The sequence below is a fragment of the Neovison vison genome, chromosome 3 (assembly GCF_020171115.1).
Source record: "Neovison vison isolate M4711 chromosome 3, ASM_NN_V1, whole genome shotgun sequence".
Classification (NCBI taxonomy): domain Eukaryota; kingdom Metazoa; phylum Chordata; class Mammalia; order Carnivora; family Mustelidae; genus Neogale; species Neogale vison.
In genome coordinates, this window is record NC_058093.1 from 86,681,195 (window position 1) to 86,688,256 (window position 7,062).

Consider the following 7,062-nt stretch of genomic DNA (forward strand, 5'->3'; position numbering starts at 1 on the left):
ATGACCCGAGCCGAAGGCAGCGGCTTAACCCACTGAGCCACCCAGGATTTTTCTTTAATGTAGGAAATTTTCCTGGATATGAACAGTTAGGAACACAGAACTCTAGTTATACTTCCACTGACTATTTTTTAATGTTATCTTTTGGAAATACACACAAATTGGCTCCCAAACCTCTGAACATTCATTCCACCACACACCCCGTCTATCACCCAAACAAAAACAAAAAGGAAAAAATAACATGATATCACCATAGATTCGGCCAAATAATAAGATTATATTTTGGAGAACACTGATGAAGGGAGATGCTACCATTGCCATTTAAAAATATAGAGCTCATTAGACCAGAGGTACATTTGTCTCTAATTAAGTTAGGGACTCTAATATGCCATCATTTCAGATTTGCAATGAAATTCATTTCTTTAGGGTGCTTAGACATTTGATTTGAGAAACTACTATCTAGTCTTGAACTATAATACAAAAGTTGCTTCCCAATTAAGCCTAGAATATTTCATTATCAGTCAAATTATATCAGTATTGTTTTTAACAAACCAGACTATCGGAAAGACATCCATATGTCCCTAACTTTGGTATCAGACCTAGCTACATTCAAGCCACAATATAAACTTCAACTGTGAATACTGAATGCATTTATTCATTGTCTATCAATTTGCCAACCTTTCTAAAGTGCAAGTTCATAAAAATCATAGAAATTGATATTTTCTTGAGGCTGCATAAAGCTTCAAATTATATTTGGCAATGACTCATTCTAAAGGAAAACTTTAGTAATGTTCTATCATTGCCACATACCCCTGTGCCTGTGTTAGGAACACCTCAGTATCTTTCCCCTTCTGACACTACCCCGTACCTACTTCCTCCAGAGTTATGAGACTCAAGGTCACGTTATAATGACTTCTGCCATATTTCACTAAGACTTCTTTCCAGTCTTGCCACTAAGTCTTCCTGGAAACATACCTCCTTTAAATCGTCCATCCAAATTTCTCAGGAGAAGCCTACCTGACAGTAATAAGGAAACAAATAAAAATTCATAATAATGCAAAGAAGGCCAGAACCATTATACTTGAACATCTCTGTTCTGGTCTCAACCCTGTTGACATTTCTGTAAAGTGTTCTTCTCACAGACTTCCTAATCAGTATAATTTAAAGGTGTATTTAGTATAATTTCTTAAGATTCCATATAAGTCAGAAATCAAAATACCACCTATAACTCTTTATACTTAACACGTTTTTTAAGCAAATATATAGCTATTGGAAAATAGCTATGAAATTTTATATATTTAAACATGATAGAAGACAAACATTTTCAAAGAAAAAGATCTACTCCTGCCCATCCCTTCGCTGAGGAAAGAAACACAGGTTATGGATGGAAACATGTAACTGGACAAACACAGACAAGGGCTAAATCCTATGAAATGCAATATGATCAGTCTGACTATTTAATGATAAACATCCTCTTGTTCATTGCTAACGCTGTCTGAAAAAATCCTGGATTTCATTTCATCTCTGCTGGCACTCAAACATTCAGAAAGCAATGACTTCTAGGCTAGTCCACATTACAAGATTGGCCAGAGTCTTTGTGTGCCTCATATGAATGACGACCCCTCCTCCCACATCAGGTTCAGATACACCGGAGTGGGTTTTCCTGTTATTCTGACACACGCCTTTCTTCCCACATGAACAATAAAAGTTTGGTGTGCTATCTTAGTGCAGAAGTTCCTTCCTGAGTACAAATGTGTCTTATCTATTGAGAAAGTCTGACACCAGGTAGATTGTTTATGTCAAAAAGCATCTCCTAGGCAGATAACTGTTTTAAGAACCTAGATAAATGAGCAAGTTCTCAGTGCAAATGCATGAAACACTGAAAATATAAGGCGTCTTTTTTCTGGAAAGATGATTACACATTTCTATGGTGGGTATTTCTCCACACGCCCTGTGGTGTCCATGTTGTAAGGCTCTCCAACAGCTGCCCACCCCCCAACTTCTGCACGGTTTGTCTCAGCTCAGTGTCTACATTCTGGCCAAGACTAAAAATTTGATTACTCTTCCCTCCCTAAGTACTTCTTGCTTTTTCCTGCTTTTTCTCACACAGGGGTCAAGCTAAGAAAACAAACAAACAAAAACCAACAACAAACATACAAACCACTTTTGCTCTTTCCCTGCATCTCAGCCAGGGCTGAGAGCTAGCAGGTGCAGCTGACCTTCCCCCAGATCAGCTTGCTGGGCACACCTGCAAATCGCCACCGCTAGGTTCCAGCTGCCGAAAAAGGGGTCAATCAGATAAACTAACTTAGGTTCACGTGTGAACACATTACTGAACTATCCTTCCAGGTAACTAAATATCTTATCTAAATGTAAATGTACAATGATTAGATAAGACCTCACGCACCCATCCGTTATATCTTAAACACTGAGTGTGTGTTGAGCGCACTGGGGGGTTACAGAGATGAATAACAGAGTTCTCCGCCTCCCCGGCTCACAGTTTGGTGAAGTCAGCAGATAGAAACAGCATGGTACCTTATATGTTAATATAATACGTTATATGTTAATAAAATAATACATCATATGTTAATTAAAAATAATAATAAAAAATAAAAGAGGGGGGAAAAAAGAAAGAAACAGCACGATAAATGCAGCGATAGGGATATGTATAGGACGTCCTGGGAAAACAGGGGAAAGCCAAGGTCACACAGCATTCTGGAAAGGAACAGGAGCAGGAGTAGTCCAACCGTCAAGTAATACAAGAATCATAAGGTCTGGACTGTGCTAAAGGGCCAGCATTTTTATTTACTTGTATGCTGAACCCTTCAGAGCCACCTAAACCAAACTATGAGTTCTACCTCCTGAATTCGTTTCCTCATTTGTCCCCTTTCAACCAAAACCACTGCCTCAGTCCCAGGCCTCCTCATCTACCTGGACTATGACATCCCTAGTCTCTGGGTTCTTCTAACTGGTCCTCCACACTTGTTAACAGCCTCCTCACTGTTAGCATAGGGAGTTTGCCAAAATGAAAATTCCTAACACATCTAGTGGATTGGGGTAAGAGCCTGAGAACGACACCCAGAAGAAGTGACTGCTGACATGATACCAAACCAGTAAGTAAAGAAAAGCGAGAAGGGCACTCCAGAGGAAGGACCAGCCCCAGCAAAATTATGGAAGTGGGACAAAGTGTGGTGTGAGTGAGAAAATATCTAAATTTGTAGCATTTGCATAAGGATAGACTCTGATTTGAATGATCGCCAGCCAATGGAAGAGATATTCTTAGTTAAGTGAGTATTGGGGAGGACATGTAGTCAGTGTTCCCAAAACAGCAACTTCCTTTTTTGACACCAAGACCAGTCCTAACCAGATTTTCTCTTCCACTCACAAAGCCTCCTCCAGAGTTCATGCTTCCCCCACTTTCCCTAACTTAAACTACTTCACCCATCCCCTCAGATTTAATTGGTTCCTATAATTCTTTATAATTATTTTGAGATCATTCTCAATTATGACCTCATCTTCCCCATAAGCTTTGGAGGCAGGAGACCTGACGGCTATGTCTTTCTCTCCTCCAGTTCAGGACCTTTTAAACTCTGTACATGCTGTTCATTTGGCATCTGACATAGCATTTCAAAAACAGAAGCAGATAATTATTTTTTCATAATTCAGGTAGTATCCAAAGTCATTAAATATGAAATGGCAGTGAAACTGGCTACCACTTGAGAAAGCCTGTAATGGACCAGGTGTCTTGCACCTGTCACCCCCTTTAATCTTCACATACCGTCAGTATTGGGACATCGGTATTTTTACCCCGATTTTCCAGATGAGAAGACTGAAACTCAGAGAGATTAATTTATCCCTGTTTTTCAACATTCGATGAACAAAGATTTACTGACATACTCATAATGGGGATGTGATGCTTAAGAGAAAACATGGCCCATTCTCATACGCAATTACAGTCTAGTAAAAACATCAGACATCCATACAAATGAATGTGAAACAGTGCACTGGGGAGGTTTTAACTAGGTCACAAGAGTCAAGAGAAAGTCTTATCGTGGGAGGTAAAGGTCTTACTTCATGGGAAGTAAGAAGAAAAGACTCTTTCTGGTGTAACATGGAGGAGTCAGGCTGAAAACCTACATCTGTGTGACTGACAAGTTCAAAGTCCAATATTTTTTAAATTCATAAGATCAAAATAAATAGTTTCAACACACACAGAGCTCTCATTGGTCACTTTTGAAGAATGCTAGAAAATAAGTTGAAACTGGTGAATAAGGGTTAAATCTAGTATTTTTTTTTCCTGAGTTTCATATACAAATTATAATGAATATGTAATTCTTCATGTAATCAAGTAGGGGAAGTTTCTTTTAATAAAAAATATTTCAGTTAGTAAGATAAAAAGGAATGATATTAATAGAATTAATATACTGTAGCCTGTAATGAATTAAGAAATCTAGATAATAATCAATAATGGCTACTAATATCACAAAAAAGGAGGCAATAAAACATTATTTGCTTCCTAATAGAAATACTCTACACATCTATGAAGACTTGTCTAAAAAAAAAAAAAAAAAACTAATCATGCCTTTAAAGTATCAATTTACAGGAAACACAGGGACATGTCAAAATATAACACTGAAATTTAATCATTAAAATCAGAAAATTCATGGACAAATGACTCAGTTTCTTCACCAAAATCGATGTTAAGAAAAAAATAAATAAATAAATAGAAGGATGCCTCTAGATTAAAAGTCTGAACAGAGGCTTATTCCCAAAGCTATCTATGAACTTATTAGGATCCAGATTCAAACAAATCATTGTGTGTGAGTGTGTGTGTGTGTGTGTGTGTGTATGAGAAAATTGGAGAAATCTGATCTCTAACTTGTTACTGAATAATAATAAGGAATTTTTGTTAGTAATATTACAATTGCCTTTTAAACAAAAAGAACTCTTAAAATTTTAGAGGTATATTTGAAAATATGTACAGATAAAAATAAATGTGACAGCTTTGCCCCCAAGTCATCATAGTAAAACAAGGCTAAGTGGAGATATATATGAAACAAGATTGTCCATGGATTGATTGTTAAATCTTAATGGGAACATGGAGATTCATGTGTATTTTTGAAACATATAAATTTCAATCATGGAGTTGACATAATTTCTTAACCCAAGTCTTTTTCTCTTTTCCATGCTCCTCTCTGCCTCCTCTCTCCATCAGAACAAGGGGTCATGTGAGCCATGGGGCTATCCTTGTTTTAATTACCGTCCTCTCCCTTGCTGGACAAGGCGGTTCTTCACCAAAATGTAGTTTGGCTGACGCTGAAATATGCTACAAGACATAGTTTTCAGCCCTGACCCTAAGCAGCCTACAAAGTACACACCCCTCAGAACAATGTAGATTACACCCTGTCACACCTCTTCCTCATTTTTCAACTTCACTTTTTACCATCGTGCATTTTGACATAATGGACATTTACAATTATCAGCAAGGACACAGTCCTTCTCCATAGTTACTGTAAATATTCTTAGTGTTTACATAGAAAAGTCCAGTCACTAGCACGCAAACTCAAGCCCTTAGAGACCTTTGGGTCCAGCTCCCTCCATTCCCAGACGCAGTAAGTTAGTCCCCAACAGGTGAGAGGACTTGCCCAGTGTACGTACTAAAGAGTAGTGCCAGACCTGGACACATTAAGGTGACAAACACGGTGTTCCTCTCCAATTCTCTATCTCCAAGAACAGAGGATCATCTACGACTATGAGCTGGATTCCTTTTAGTCAATGTGTCTCCCAAATGTATAACCTTCAACAACATGGTTAACTCCCTCGAGGCCCCTCCTTTCCCCAGGCTAGCTCCAGAGCACTGATTATGAGCAGAGGCAGTCCTGGCTCAGGCAGGGGGACTCAGAGGCTCGGAGGAGTTGCTGGGCCACGGATGGGGCGCTCCGTGAACAGTGCACCGTAGACCAGGCTTTCTTACCCAGAAGATGCCCATATGTGCTTTTAGCCTGCAATGTTGAACACATCTTTCTTTTGCCCTTCTCTTAGTCCTTGCATAGGTTCCTTTATTTATAGTTTCAAAAAGCCTTGTATACATATCAAAAATTACTAGTGCACATTTTAAACCCTCTCTTCCTCTCACTTGACACTAAACAGACATAAAACTGAACAAAATTAACATTGTTGATTAGTTCTCTGGTGTCAGTCATTCCTGAGCTGAAGCAACTGGATGAGGGACTCCTGAAAATAATATTACAATTTCTTCTCTGTTAATTTTCTATAAAGGCATAAAATTCTGCCATCCCATTCTGTAAGATATATAGTTTTCCAAGAAAGCCATACCCAAGAATAACAACTGAATCGCCCAAGGTCTCAGAGGTGGTGAGGACATTGCTGAGAGCTAGGCCTCTAAGGGACCCCAAACCTACTTCTTCCACACAGCACCAGACGGAGAAAAGTACTGTGTGCGCACCTTTCGGAGCCCAGAGGGTGAACAGTCTCCCCAGGCAGGCCCGGCGGGACCTCAAGGCCCTCTGTTCTTGAATTCCTCTTCATGCTGCCCCTGGGAAAGGCCAAACCAATTTCTGTGCTTTTTAGAGAGAGCCGTAAAATGGCTGCGGGAGAACAGCCTTGGAGTGAACCTGATATTGGGTGTGTGTAAATGGTTCATGACTCTGCTGTTTAGTGTACATGAGTCACCCAGAACACGGTGAGGCTCCAACATAAACCATGTCCTCGGGCCTCACCCTTAGCCGCTGCCACGAGCTTATTCACACATGATGTGCTAGCCTGGCACTCCAGAGCCCCAAATCCTCTCTGAGTCAGAGCTCATTACGTGGAACACTTCGGACTCGCTGTCCCAATGTTGGCCCATTAGTTTCTTCCTTCCTTCCTTCTTTCTTTCTTTCTTCTCTTTTCTTTTCTTCTCTTCTCTTCTCTTTTCTTTTCTCTCTCTCTCTCTTCCTTTGTCCATTTCTTTCTTTCTTTTCTTTTTGGCTATGAAGGAATTCACTGATCAAGTATTTCATTCATTTCACTAGACCTTCACTTTTGAGGGAAATGGATGCACGC